This window comes from Hippocampus comes, unplaced genomic scaffold, assembly GCF_001891065.2.
Source record: "Hippocampus comes isolate QL1 unplaced genomic scaffold, H_comes_QL1_v1.1 scaffold202, whole genome shotgun sequence".
NCBI lineage: Eukaryota > Metazoa > Chordata > Actinopteri > Syngnathiformes > Syngnathidae > Hippocampus > Hippocampus comes.
In genome coordinates, this window is record NW_017805829.1 from 92,405 (window position 1) to 108,471 (window position 16,067).

The 16,067-nt window shown below is 41.3% G+C and overlaps 1 long non-coding RNA gene across 1 annotated transcript; it reads right to left on the minus strand.

Moving 5' to 3' along the window:
• Positions 1–1,259: 1,259 nt before the first annotated feature.
• On the minus strand, positions 1,260–15,433 carry LOC109526272 (uncharacterized). Its single transcript, XR_002170297.1, has 3 exons — positions 15,323–15,433; positions 14,705–14,806; positions 1,260–4,928 (listed from the first exon to the last, which is right to left on the minus strand). It is a non-coding gene; the product is annotated as an uncharacterized LOC109526272 (long non-coding RNA).
• Positions 15,434–16,067: the final 634 nt, after the last annotated feature.

Below are 16,067 nucleotides of genomic sequence, written 5' to 3' on the forward strand. Positions count from 1 at the left end.
TTTCAAGTGGGGAGGACAACTGTTTCCAATATTTGCCTTGCGACATCAGCCCCACCAAACATTGCAAACACGTCCCACTACAATGTCAAATGTGCGAATTGATCAAATGTTACTTTTTTGTTTTGTTTTCAACAAGTAAATGTTTCCATTGTATCGATTTATTTTTGTTTTGGTTTAAATCAAATCACATTTTTTTGCCACATTTTACTTTTATTTTTAGAATTCATATTTTTGAAATGTCAAACTTTCACCTCACTGTTTGATTTAGACTTATTTTATTTATTCTTTGTTTTGTTCCTCATGTCATTTATTTACCCCCATTTTTTCCATGGGGTATTTTTTCATCTAGATTTTGTTGTTTATGTGTTTAATTTTGTCGAAATTCTATTTGTTTTATTTTTAATTTGATTTTGACACACATTTTATATATTCATAATTATGAATGGATACATTTTTCAATATAACTTTGGATACTATTTTTGTATATACAATAGAAGTTTTTAACCCTAAATTTATTTATTTTTTTCATTTTTGCCACTAATACATTTGATTTTATCTTTTTACATCTCACTGTAGTATATACATGTAAGATTTGTTTTCCTTCGGGAACGAACTTTTAAGGGCCTATTAACTCCCACTCAAATTTGGTAGACCTTTTTCTCTCCAATGTACAGAAAAGAGGCAGACTCACAACGCTAAATGTTGTAGTGGAGAAATGCAAAAAGCACATAATTATTCCAAATGATTTCACAAAGGAAAAAAAAAACATAACATATCACAATGACAACTGGAGGGGGATTGCAAGGGAGGAGGGGGAGGAGAGGTTAGCAGCCCCTAAGTGGCCCCCATGAAGAAGCACTGATCCTGGGCCAAAATGTCCACTTCCTGACGGGGCTGCTCTGGAGCAACTGGAGCTCATTAGGACACTCCGGAGAAGATGAATTAGCGAAGAGGGCAAGGGGGGAGCGTGAGGTGCGTCTATCAGCACTCGCTCTGGTTCTTTGCTGGGACACCTTGTTGTTGATCGCCCCACGGAGGAGGAGGATGACGACCACAATGGCCGAGTGTGTTTGATGTGCAGACGCCATGTCCACTCGGTCTTTTGTCTCTAATTCATCTCATTGAAAGCCACTACAAAAAGACATCTGGGGCTTCCAAAAAACCTTTGGCACGCCGAACCGCTAATCAAGTCCAAATATGCAGGAGTCTGTATTAGGCCCACTGTGATTGAATATTATTCTTTGCTCATGCTTCAGCCATTTATTATTTTACATTTTTTACCGCCAGCACAATTATACTCTCTTATTTCCAACAGACTCGTTGGCCTCAATCCCTCAAGTTCTTTGGGATACTCATATGAAAACGGATTCATGTCATAAATCATACTTTAATAGTAATATAGTAACATATCAGTATGCTTAGTCAGTAAACCTGGTATCTCGCTGAGCGACAATTGTTTGCGGACGCTTGTAAACATAACGAACTTTGGGTTTGGGTTCAAATTTCAACATTTTCATAGAAATTTTGAACATGTTCAAATTTATTCACAACAAGACAAACTATTTGCATCAGGTAAAAACTGTCTGCAAGCATCATTGGAACCTTTTATGAACCCTGACGAAAACCCAAAATTTGCTACGTTGCAAGCATTCCTCGCTTAGTGAGATATCAGCTTGTGATGACAAATTTGATCCAAAGAGAAGACTAAGGGCAGCAAGAAAATGTAGTGTTGCAAAATAACACTGTCAAAAGGGGAGGACGACCAAGATAAAACTGTCATTCTCTGTAAGACACGTTTTATTCAAGAGGACACTGAGGGCAGCTAGAAAACAAAGGGTAATTATATACCGGTAGGTATTTACTTCTCGGAAAGGATATGACTTCTCTCTAAGAGGAGGCTAAGGGCAGTATGAAACATTACTGCTTTAAAAAAACAAAAAAAAAAAGACAAATTTTCTTTCGGGAAAAGAGAGACAGTTTACCCAAGAGGAGACTAAGGGCAACAGGAAAACAGAAGGCTGAAATGCAACAAAGAGGAGGATAAACATACCCATAAACATATTCATCTGTGCTTGAACATAGAACATATTTGACAGTAAAGCTGACTTGACTTGACACCTCGGTAAGAAGACATATTTTATCCAAGGGGAGATTAAGGTCAATAGAAAAGCAGGTTCTCTTCGTGAATAATAATTATCTCCTTACAAAGAAGTATTTACCTTTCTCCTTATTTGTTAGAAACAAGAAAACTTTTCTTGCCTCTCAGTCTCATCTCAGATAAGAGTTGTCTCCCCCGTAAATACCTGTATTAACACTCGTTCATTTCCTTTTGGTTTTAATTTTCTTGCTCTGCATTTATTGCAGCAGTTCATTTTTCTGATGCCATTAGTCTCCTCTCACATTCTCACATACTTTCACCAGAAAATTAACACCAGTACCCTCGTTCTATTTTTGGTTGTTTCAATTCTTGCAGGGCTTGTTGAATTATTCTGCTTCCCTAGAGTATATGTAAATACCTGTATTTCCACTCATTCTATACATCTCTCAGTACTCCACTTTCTTGTGCACTTTGTCCCTCTCAGATAAAGATTGATCCGCCTTTACTGAGGAGTAAATATCTTTATTTATTACAATGAAAATAGTAACACTGTCATATGCATTTGTTCTCTAATTTTGTTGCTTGTTTGCACGTCTTGTAATGTCCACTTTCTTGCTTCCCTTAGTCTCTTCTTGGAGAAGAGTATTTTCCTTATTGGAGAGTTAATACATGTTATTCACGCGCCCATTCTCATTTTTTGGCAAACTCAAGTAAAGTGGCTCATTTTCTTGCTGGCCGAAGTCTCCTCTTGGATAATATTTGTCTGTTCACTTTTTATTTTTATTTGTTTCTAACATGCTGTAAACTGCTTCATTTTCTTGCTGCCCTTGGTCTCCTCTCAGATGACACGTCTCTCTGATATGTAAATACCAATATTAACACTCATTCTTTACTTTTGTTTGTGAGTCTGTCTCTCAGCCCCTGACAACACGGCAATCATCTGCTTGACGTTAAGTGTTGGCTTAGAAATAAAAAAAAGTTGCCAGGCCACAATAACAACACTAACACTGTCACACACACTCGGCGCTTTTACGGCGCTCCCCCCAGGAGGATTGGTGCGTTGCAATCTGAGCCCCAGTCCAGATTTATGGCTGTTTTCAGCTTGTTACATCAGATTTATCGTCACAATAAAAGAAGAAACAGACAATCTGGAGGAATCATTAAGGGGTGTTGACGTGGGGGTGCAAAAGGTGCTCAACAGAATCATGACAACAAACTTAGGCTAAAGCCTTTTTGGAATAAGTGTCACAAAAACAAACGCAGAAAAAAAGCACGAAAAACAGTTCATTGTTCATGTGAGACTTGATGATGTACTGGTATTGACTTGTTTTTTTTTTTTTTTTTTCCCTGATTCTCTTCTTGCATAAAATTGATCTCAGTCAATGACTAAGAAATCTGTACCTGTATTTAGCCACAATCTATTTTGTTATTTAGAATGCAATCATAGGTTCCCGGGGAGCTAACTGCAGTGAGGATCATAAATATTGGGAGATGACACATTTCTGAGCTTTTGGACTCCAAAAACCACCACAATAGATTTGAAATTAAATGAACAACATGCAGCTGCAGACTTTCACTTTTAAATGCCGCATAGGTAGCCGAATGCATGGTTGTGCCGGCCAGCATTAGCACTACTTGACCATTACTAGTGCTACGGCTCACTGCTGGGCCTCATGAGAAAAAAAGTTTCGTGTGACGATGAACTGATGGGACATATGCGAACCGGATAGGAACAGTCGAGTCAAACCATTTAAACGGTTTTTAAAGGTCGTTCCGCTGTCAGCATGCAATGCATAAGTGAGTACCAACACAGCAGCAAGCACAGTGACTGATGGGAGGGAACGAAGCAGCCGACTGAATGTTGATGAGGTATGTAAACAATTTATCAAGTCAATAAAAAATTATTGTGTCCATTTCTCTCATCGAGCGATAAGTCAATACAGTAATTATCGGTTCTGTTATACAACCACATATTATAATACATTACATTATATACTCTACTATATCCATAACATTTTCAAATCCAGCCATCCATCTATTTACCTCTGCTTTTCCGAGGAGCGGATCGTGGGGGCAGCAGCTATAGCAGAGAAGCCCAGGCTTCCTCTCCCCAGCCACTTCATCATCCAACTCTTCCAAGGGGATGCTGAAGCGTTTCCAGGGTAACCGGAATCTCTCCAGTGTGCCCTGGCCCTCCTCCCCGTGGAACGTGCCCCAAAATACCTCACCAGAGAGGCGTCTAAGAGGTATCAAATCAGATCCCCAAACCCCCTCATCTGCCTCATCTCAATGTTGAAGAGCAGCTATACTGAGCCCCCTCTCGGAAAACCGGGCTTCTCACCGTACATGTCTCTAAGGAAGAGCCCAGACACCCCGCAGAGAAAACTCATTTCGGCCACTTGTATCCATAACATTTTGAAATGAGCAGGATATTTTCACCTATCTATATAGCGCATCATTAACATTCATGTGTATTTTCCTGGACGTGGCAACGTCATCCGAGCCGCCAAACCTCGTCAGTCAGCTCATGATGTGTTGCCTCCTCCAGGAATTCAGAGTCTTGGAAGGAGGTTGTTAATATCACAGTGTGCTAAAGACAAATGACATGAGCTGACGAGACTCTGTGCGATTGACGATCGACACCGGACGTTGTAATCTTAAACGGGACCATCCTCATTCCTTCCGAGTGATATGAGCGGTCATCTCGGCACAAGCTAGGTTGGGGGCAATGTGTCCTGTTTAGCGGTCATACCTCGAGTGGTCGCTGACCCAAGTGGTCTCATTCCCAATCACTTTCCATGATTCATGATCCGGCACCAAAGGAGCACAGCTGAAAGAAGAGAGAAAAGGAATGTTGACATCATGGGTTGAGAAATCCACACAGCCGCATTTAGCATTTGTCTTCTTGTCAAGCTAGGGGTAGTTAACATCATGCATCTGTCTATCTTGTTAGCGAATGAATGTATTTGTAATAAGTTGTTTAGCTCAACAGCTAGCTAGCGTGGCTATCTAGTAAGCTAATCTTCAATATCTCGTTTTTAGTTTATTACCAGAAACTGTTAGGCTTCGTGGGAAAAGAGCACAGGACCCACACGCAGACACAATGAACTCAGAAGGATTTATTAGCTAGGAGTGGAATAGGTCAACGTGGCAGGAATCAAATTGTAGAACAAAAACGACCAATTCAAGGAGAGCAGGGCGCAGGGGTGTAACGGCTAGGCAGAAGCGAGTGCGGCAGGAAGGAATCGCTGACGAACTGGCAACGGGTGGGTGTTCAGGCTGGCTTTTATGCTGCAAGTGGCTGATGAGCAGAAGATTCACAGGTGTATAAGTGTGTAAGGGAGGCAGGTGCACCAATTAGCGAGACGCCCAGTCCACACTGAAAAAGGGAACAACAAAAAGGGAGGGGCGACACCGTGGACAAACAATGCATCCTAACAGAAACAACAAAAAGGAAGTTGTATGCATTGCCATTTATTTAACTCCGTGATCTAGTCAGCTGATCTAAGACTGTACATGGCGAACTAGTATGCTAATCTGACAGTCACATATTTGCAGCGTCATCACATGTATTTAGTTATGTACTGATACCAAAACAGTCATCTGGTTAACTAGCATATTTAACTAGTAAGCAAGCTTATCTGTTTTAGTTAGCATCTATTGACCAAACAATTACAACAACGTTATTTACTGATCTATCTAAACGACATCTACTGTGAGTCAAGTATGCTAATCTTCCTATCATAGCTATCAATCACTCATAAAAATTTTTCTGTTGATTTGCTTTCACTTAAAGTAAATACTCATACACCACGTATTTATATTGATTCATTTGTGGGTGGCATTTATTTTCAACAGGTTATCCCAAATAGACGCCTCCCTGCAATTGCGTAAATAAATGTCCATCCGGAAACTACTTACGACACTTAAATATTTCTTTTACAAAGAATATTGCCATTTATATATTTCTTTGTGGTTGGCAGAAGAAATAAGTACATGTAATTCCTCCACATAAATACAGGTGTAAAGAAGAAGCTAATTAGTCACCTTAACGACGCGTTTTGTTTCTCAAGGTCATGGTCCTCAGCCTGTTAACAGGCCTGCTACGCTAAACATGGAAAGACTCACGAGTGGGGGGAAGTTGGTTGGGAGGGAGCGCCAGACAGCCGCAGACACCCCATGGAGACAGCCCTGCGTCAAGTTGCTGCTTGAAAAAAAAGAAGGAAAAAAAACCCCACCTCGCCTCTAATTTGAGTGACAGGCCATATGGGCCACGATGCCATCCAGGAACCCCCGCTGGTCACCCCCCAAAATGACAACCCAACCCCACTCCGACTAGCAGTCATGTTGTCTCATGTTGAGCATCACAACACTATGTATACATGTTCAGTGACTTTATGCCCATTGGGCATGTGCTAACATGGTCAGCAGCACTATAAACATATGACTGAAACTAAATGCTGACTAGATCCATGTCATTTTCAACATTGCAATCTAATACTGCTACTAACACCATTACTTCTACTACTGCAACTCATAATAATAGTAAACAGAATAAGAATGTCTGGCAGAAATAATAATACTAAAAAAAATAAAACAAAAGAAATAATAATAAAAAAATTAAAGCATAAAAAATACAAAGAGCATCATTATTGTCGTGCAGATATGTCTTTACAGGTTAAAAAAAAGTATCACTTCCATGCATTTTTTAAAAATTTGGTCTTTTAATTTTTGGCGATAAAACCACATATAAAAGAATTATAGTATATACCATATAGTCATTCCTACATAGATTTTTTTCAAGGAATTTATATACTTTTCATGCATTTTACTACAATTGTAATGGCTTACTACATTTATTATTACATTTTTGTTCGTGTATGTATCTCCATGCATTTAATCTTCGATCCATCCGTCCATTTTCTAATCCGCTTTATCTCTAGGAGGATCGCGGGCGTGCTGGAGCGGGTAACACCCTGAAATAGTTGCAAGCCAATCACAGGGCACACATAACCGAACAACCATTCACGTTCACAATCACACCTCGGGACAATATGGAATCTATATGCATGTTTTTGGAATGTGGGAAGAAACTAGAGTACCCGGGGAAAACCGACGCAGTCACGGGGAGAACATGCAAACTCCACACAGGAAGGCAGCAGCTGGAATCGAACCCTGGTCCTCTGCACAGTGAGCGTGCTAACCAGTCGACCGCTATCTCGCTCGCATTTAATCATATCAAGTTAAATCCCCCAATTGTGTTTGCACACATTTTTGGCAATAAACACCAAATATGAACGTCCGCAGATGCATTTTTCTACGTCCAGCGCATCAAAAATTGCTCATAATTTCCAATCTGTGTGTAATTTCACTCCACCGCTACTATTCATTAGCAAAGAAAACAGAAACAGCGGTCTTTTTCTGCGCCATATACAAAGTGGACACAGATGTAGCAGTGTGGGTGCTAATAGGAACTTGCGTATTAGTCTGAATGTGCCATTATATTGAAATTACCACACTAAAGAAAAAAAAAATCCATGTTTGTAGTCCAACACAGCCCGAGAGGGTGGCCCACATCCATCTCAGTTAATGATCAATTTCCTTTGCCGCAATAAATACTTCCAACTCCCCGCAAAAAGTAGTATTTTAACATTTTATTTTCGGTGAAACACAAGAGGATACACACTCATCTAATTGGAGAGCAAGACAATCCCCTTTGGAGTCCATATGCTCTTTTTGGAGTTATATTTCATTGTTTTGTTTTATGATTAATATGAATTCACCAGGCCATCTGGTGCTGCAATGAGTCACCGGTGGGTCAAACAACACTCCCACTCAACATCACATTACGGAGCATTTTTTTCCTGTACTCATAACAAATAAATACATTGCGATACCACGTAACATTAATCTATCTTATTTAAATTCAAATTAATTTGAACAGGCTACACAATGTACGAATAGCTAACATGTCTGCCTCACAGTCCTGAGGTTCATGGTACCAATCTCTGCCGTCCTCTGTGGAGTTTGCATGTTGGCATGCTAGCCGACTGTTTAGCACGTCCGCAAATGTCATGGGTTCAATTCCGGCTCCGGCCTTCCTGTGTGGAGTTTGCATGCTCTCCCCGTGCCTGAGTGGGTTTTTTTCCGGGTACTGCGGTTTCCTCCAACATTCCAAAAACATGCATGGTAGGTTGATTGAACACTTTACATTTTCGCTCGCTGTGATTGTTTCAGGTACATTCAGGGTGTACACCACTTACTGGCAGATGACAGCTGGGATAGGCAACAGCACGCCCGCAATCCTTGTCAGGATAAGCAGATCGGATAATGGATGGATGGATGTTCGATTCATTATCTCCAATAAAAGACGATTTGTTACACACTCAGTACATGTGGTGCAATACAATTGTTGGACGGTGCATTTTGAAGTGGAATGATTGGATTCTATTTGATGCACTCACATCTTTTAAAACAAATTCGATTTTCCAATTCAAATCCCGACTGGTTAAATTTTGTTTTTTTTCAGAAGGACAAACTTTGAGAGGTGATACTGTCGATCCCATAGCAGAGGCTAGCTGCATGCTCCGGCGGCCGTCATCAGGAATAGTTAATGGCGACTTGACAAAGGTCGTAAACAGAGTCAAGGTGTCAAACAGGTGCGGGGAAAGAGGAGCGGGACGAATAAAACTCAAGCGGTGGGAGGAGGTGCAGCGAGAGAGCGAGTTCCGACAAAGACGTCCGAGTGGCGCTAACGTCGACCTCTGGCTCCTCGCCTGTCGTAAATCGCTAGTCGTTAAGGACAGCTGGACACCTCCTGGCGACCGCTTCAAACGGGGGCGCGGCAGTTCTGCGCGTTAGCTTGGGGCTGTTGGGGGGCGTTATGATCCCTTCGCTGCTCTGCGGCTCCACATCTGGCTGGCAGCGCTTCAGCCCCCAAATTGAGACTTTGTGTCTTCTTGTGACATCTTTATGAAGGCTTGCTGTTATTCACTTCTATAAACCTGGTCTTCACCTAACGCACCCCTGCACCAACCCGGAGACGGTGAGACATTAATGCAAAACATTTGCGGCGTCTTCCTTAAAGGAGCTGTGAAAATGGGAATTGAACCTGTACACCTTGTCGACATTACACCACTAGATGAATCTATCGGTTCTGCGCTGATTTATGAGCTGGCCTGGAAGTACCTGCACCTACCCCCATCCTTAAGCTATTCCTTACTTCAGGGATTCCCAGACTGTGGTGCACACTCAGCAGGGGGTGCGTGACATTGAAAGTATAACGGCAATCAATTGGAATATAAAATTTTGTGTGTGATGTCTTTATTGCCTATGAAAAGGCTTTGGAGCAATGGGGTGCGCCAGCTCTCATGTGGCTTAAACGATTTAGGAAAGACTGCTCTGGAACAGAGATTCCCAAACTGTGGTGTTCGTACCCTCAGGGGAATTTTGTTAGTTACAAAACAATACATTGCTTCACACCTTCTTATCTTGTAGATGTAGCGGTATCTTATTTTCCAACCCAAGCCTTATACTAACAACATACTTATCTATTGTTGACTCCAAGGGTGAAGAAAGCAGGTTCTTAGGCATTCTCTATTCAGGCTCCAGTAATCTGGATATTAGAGCAGATACCTTGGTAGAAATGTTTAAATCTCAATTTATTTCTTCACTCTCGCATTTGGGTTACCCACAGAGAGTAGGCAAAAAAATCTCTCACTTTGCCTCACCCAATTATATTTGAGTTTTAGCCTGTTTTACTGCCACTTCTCCTCTCTCCGGCCCCTTCCTCCCTACTTCCCCTAAAAAGTTGCTGAGAGGGATTCTCAACCACAACTAAACTGTAAATACAGGTATATGACAAACTATAATCCCAAACCACTGTTATATTTCATATTTCAAACTCATCTTACATTATCCTTAATAAATTGCTAAAAGATTATTTGACTTTGGAAAAATACAGTAGGTTCGAGAGCACGCTCTGTTTCGGCTCCAATCCCCTGGAAAACCTACCTCTGTAGAAATGTTTAAATCTCAACTTCAGACTTCGACACTCACATTTTGGTTAAACCACACAGAATTTTCAACTGGTCTTGAACCCTGTCTGGATTTTGACCTGTTTTACTCCCGCTTTGACACTCTTCTCACAGACATTGCTGTGGAGGATTCTACAACCACCGACTGGGACAGGTTCTAGGGAGAACCGCTTTCAATTCAACTTCCCTTCCTTGCACAAGCAGATGGGATGCGAGAATTCAACACTTTCAAGGGGTTGCGCTGGTGAAGGATACTGGTGAACGATGGAAAAGACCAACACCATTGTAAAGCGCGAGAATAAAAGTGTAACATGGCCTGGTGTAATAATTGGACATTTACATGACAGAACTGACTCAAGGTCCAACAACAGCGTATGCTCAGCAATAATGTTGTGGAGTGTAAACAGTAGGTGTCATGATGCCGCAATGTGTCACGAAGATGACGGACAGCTTCACTGTCACTTGACATCCTCCAGTGGAACATCCCTCACCCCCCGACTCCGCCTAGCCTCCCAAACGAGTCCTTGGGGCACGGGGCCATGGCCGTCATGCATGCCCAGTGTAGCGTTTCCCAAAATGCAGGCTGGGTGCGACGGGGGCTCTTCGCCTTTGACAGGGGGAATAAATCACCACAATTACAAGCTACTAGAGACCATGGCCCGTTCCCAAAATCAAGATGTCTCTTCGCTGTATTTACTTAACTGTAGATGGGTGATTGTATATGAATTTAATTTGAATAATGCTGTAAATAGTGTACAATAATCCAGGCTATTCGCAGCAGATTGTGCCCAAGCTTGGCCACAAAGAGCTAAAACGCATGTAAGTGACATGCACCCCCTAAAAACATTTACGATTGCCTAATTCATACTTCAACCATTAATACAACACGGACTACGTCTCCAAAACAGTTTAACATCGATAGTCTAATACAGTGGTCCCCAAATTACGGCCCGCGGGCCGGATCCGGCCCGCCTCCGCATTTGGTCCGGCCCCCTGAAAATACCACAGAGTATTTTGATTTATTTTTCATCGATGTGGATTTGTCTTTGATCATAAAGTTGGGCTTTTGCAATAAAATGTTCCTTAGTTCTGAACCGTTTTCATTATTAACTATTAATTAGCAACTATTTCATAAACACAGACACAATAAGGTGACATTTGGTGCATCTTTCTGTGCCGTTATCTGGCAACGCCAGAAAAAAAAATCCGAAACCGGCCCCTCTCTCAGAGAACGGGATCATGGCGAAAAGGTTCGGGAAGAGAAAAATAGAATGCAGGGTATTTAACCCAAAGTGGACAAACGATGTTTTTGTTTTTGTTTCTTTCAGCGCAAAGAAACATCTGTCAGTCTCATCTGTCAAGAGGCGGCTTCATTTTGTGCGGGTTTCTGGAAAACAATCCATTTTTACATTTCCGTACTCTTGCGGTCACCCTTTTTCTGTTCCAGACTGACCCCGGCCCCCCCATCACAGAAGCGAAAGCTTATGCGGCCCTCACAGGAAAAAGTTTGGGGACCGCTGGTCTAATAGCATTGTTACCTAAGTCATATTTTAATGATTTTAGAAAACACCAATCTTAGCAACCACATTGGTATTTCTTTTTTATGGAATTGGCCTTATAGACAATTTACATCTCACAATTCCAATTAAAACGTAAAAAAGGGATTATGACAAATTGTGCTTTTTCTTGTATTCTTACAGATTGTTTGATTATTTGATTTTAAAACACAAATGCACCATAACCGTGCATGTCCATGCACGTGGTGACGACCGCAACTTCGGTGAACAATTTGAAGCTAAACTTAGCTCCTGCATGACATAGAAAAATTTGAACTCAGTCAAGATGTATCACTGCACGATACCTCTGTGTTTTGGGGTCATCATTTGTGATATATTTACTGTACGGAATTAATCTATGAACACAGTGTTAAGGAGGTACTGTGTCTTGGCGTGAATAGCTAAAATCAAAGCAAAGTGCTTCTTCTATTAGACAAGGCTATGTCCTGACTAAATGAAGAGGCTCCCATCAATTCAACACAGTTGCCTGGCGCCAAGATCCTACCAGATGGCAGCAAAGCTGTATTGTTAGATTGGACATGGCTTTGGCCCAAGCACAAAAATTGTGAATAAGTCAATTGTATTTGTCTTTTTTTAAAGAAAATAACGAGGATAGGCTGTGAATGCCGAACGTGAACATGCAGGGTTCATTATACGACTGTAGATGGTGCTACGCTACCGTTTAGCCGCTGACAATGTTTCTTTTTTGGTGATAAAGCAATGTTACCGAGGAAGGCCTTTTGTGAGTGCCTATCCTCATCTTCCACCTCCACCATCTGACTCCCTACAGACCCACCCACGAATTTCTTATTTTATTTTTTTCAGCATGTGGGTTGGGCATAAGGGAGAGCAAGACAGGGGGAAATTGGCGTAATGAATTTAGGGCGCCCATGCTCGCTGAGGCGAGTCTCCCTCGGCTGCTCGTAGCCATTAATCTTCCGCACTCTGTCAAGACCAAAATGTGCCCACAATGGGCCAAGGGGAAGCTCCAATTGACTACCAATTACGCGCCTGTGAATAAAGGATGTGGAGAGAGAGGAGCTAGCGGGAGTGCAATATGCTTCAGCGCTGACGTTTAGTTTAACCCTGCGACTGTGTGTGTGTGTGTGTGTGTGTGTGTGTGTGTGTGTGTGTGTGTGTGTGTGTTGGAGTGTGAAGGAGCTATGCTTATCTGGGTGTTCACGCCACCACGAAGTGTTAAGAAGCAGCAGGAGGCTCTTTATTTTGTTTGTTGGTTTTATTTTTCGGGGGAGGCAAAATGTCACTAATTTGATCGTACGTTCACATGATTTTAGTTCATGAAATTTAATAAAAACTGGAGTTTATTTGGTAGTGTGAAAGTTCAGTTTTTTTATGAAGAATGTTCTTATTATTTTGGGCAACATCTCTATCTTGGTTAAATATTAACAGTCTTCATTGGAAGTACATGTTTTTACATGCAAGACAACCACACTTTGGCTTATAAAGGTCCACTAGCTTGATGATAACACATAATGGGAAACACCGTAGACAGGCTACCGAAACTAGCATTAATGTTGCAATAGTTACAGGTATATAGTTTAAGACAAGGGTGCTATTGCTTGCGATAAAGTGATTATCAGCCAAGCTGATTAACGACAACAATATTTGCTGGGGTTTTAATTTCCTTTCCCCTTATTTTTTTTAATCAACATCCAATAAAATAACATCTTAAAACTGGGTTGTTCAACTTCAGGCAATGATACGTTTCTTTAAATTTTCACTTATGAGAGATGCTGTCCCATGGAACTCCCTGAACTTTTTCTCTCTGAACAAAGTATTTAGGGAGCTATTTATTTCGTAGAAAGGGTTCTGTCAGTCGTCCTTTCTACGATGGAACTTTCCTGTACGACTGAGAGCCTCCACAAGCAACGAGCTATTTATTTGCTAACTTTTCACTGAACTTTTTATGACATGCCGTTGAGGGCGGGACCTTGTTAGACTTTTATAACAAAGATATCTATTGTCTAAGATAAACAGAAAAATGCTTTAAGATGCTGCAAATCTGTTTAATAAATATACCTCAGGGCATTTAAGCAAAGTGTTGGAGTTTGTATTATTCAACATTTTGATCGGCAACATTTTCACTTTTGCTGCAAATGAGTATCTGCCTCCTTGTCTTCTATCAATTGGCACCCCCGCCCAAAAAATAAATAAATAAATAAATTACGTTTAGGTCTATCCCTAAATATTAGCTTCCTGATGTTAGCTCTGACCATCATCATCGCAATAATGTATGTTGTAAACTGCCAGCCGGTGGCGAAGGTGGACACATCTGAAGGTGCAGCAGTGCAATTTCCATTGAATTGCGAAAAAGATGCCCAACTTGTTTAATCCATTCCAATGTATCAAATGATTTTCTCACTGTGTGTTTGAATAAAGTACAATACTGTACAGCAGAATTTTTCATTTCGAACATGGTCTCTGAACGATTGAAACAAGTGTGGCTCAGCACCTTTGGCAGGATGCACGTTATCGCCGTACGTTAACACTGTACAGGCGTATTCAGGCAACCGCCATTGTTAGCATGATTGCCCCCCCCTCCTCCCGATCCCTTACAGCAGCCCCCCTTCTGGTTGTGATTATTCCGGAGCCATGTTTATTGTATTACCCCTACGAACATGACAAGAACTAATACGTTCCCTAATTGTGTGTGATTCCATTCAGGTTCCATTGCGCTATCACAGCCGCGGTCCAGTTGGGTTCCTAATTAGGCCGTTACAGCAAGACGAAAGGGGAGGAACATCAATCATAGAAAAAACTAAAAGATGAAGACCAAGAGGATGTTGGGCCAAGTGGCTGTGAAGTATGCACAACTGACGATTCCAAGAACAACGTTCACAGCTACAATAACACCTTTCAAAGCGGAGATTTTTTGAGGGTGGTAAGGGGGGAGATATTTAAGACTTTCATGTATGCGGAAAAAATGTCAGGAATGAAGATGGAGAGTGTGAAAGTGTGCGCTTAAATTCATATACACAAAGACATTGACTTACTTACGTTTGGTGGGCCGTAAAGGCGGAAAACGATGCATTCCGGGATGCAGCTTCATTTCCAAGTTTTTGTAATCTCTTGAATTTTCTTTCTATGGAGTACTGCTGTATAGATGGAGCACATAAAAAACAGGGGTTAGAGTTAAACTAGCAGATTAGAGTTGTTTATTTGGCAAAAACTACCAAAAGCAATATTTTCAAGAAAAATTCATGTTCGAGAAAACTGCTTCATGTCAAGGGATAAAGTCATCATCAGCGAAGTCAAGAAAAAAAGAATATTTAAAACAAACCAAAAAAAAAGCACTCTAAAAACAGTTCGGTCAAAGAGGGATCAACCTGCTACTTGGGTCAATCTGACCCAACTTTCAGGGTCGTTTTTTTGCAAAATCGGTTAACAGCCCAATTTTAGAGGTCGTTTTGTGCACAAGTTGTCTCTTTTGACGATTGTTCCATTTTAACACATAAGGTGGGCAGAGGCGGTTCAGAGTAGATGTACTTAATGATAAAGTGCCCTCCAAAATGATTGTCACCCCTGGTTAAAATTTATGAAAAGACTTCAAATGAATTCAATTTTTATTACAGAAGCATACTGTAAGACTGAAAACTCTAGAAATAGTTCACCAGATATTGAATCAAGCTCATCCCATGGTCATTGCAGTCCCCGGACCTCAACCCCAGTGGAGTAAGTGATATAGGAGCATGCAGAGGAGAGGATCCATGTTGTTGGATGATTGAGACATTGCGCAAAGAGGAATGGTCAAAGATGCCTCTTTCTGTACTCTTCCATCTTGTCAAACATCACAGGCGATTAGGTAGCTATGTTGGCAAAAGGGAAGTATTAACATCAAGGATACTAATTGTGGCACACATGATTTGATGTGAAACCAGTGTTCCATTGCTACTTCGCGGTTCGGTTATTGCGGATTCGCTCTGGATTTGCACTTGTGACCATAACTTCATCTATTGCAGTTTTAGCTTGCTATTTTGCAGGTTTTCTTACTATTGTTCTTTCTTCTACGGTAGGCGAGTCAAGAAATAGATTTTTTTGGGGAGTGAATTTTGATTTAAATTGGATTTGTTTGACAGTAGGGCCACATTCAGAAATTTGTTGGGGACGCATTCAGATGCCCGTGCACCAATGAGTGTCATGTGTTTGGAGAGACAGAGCTCGCTGCCCTCCCATAAATTTCCAAAAGTAAACGATGTTCTAAACCAATCAGCATCTTGTGCTTAAACTGTTTCCATCTGGACTGCCTGACGCAGTGGTGCACCGTGTTCCCAGTTGGAGTGCCGAGAGCTGCACCGGCACTGTTTTGGGTGCACCCTGAATAATCGAACGCCGTATTTCAACAACGCTTTGAGATTT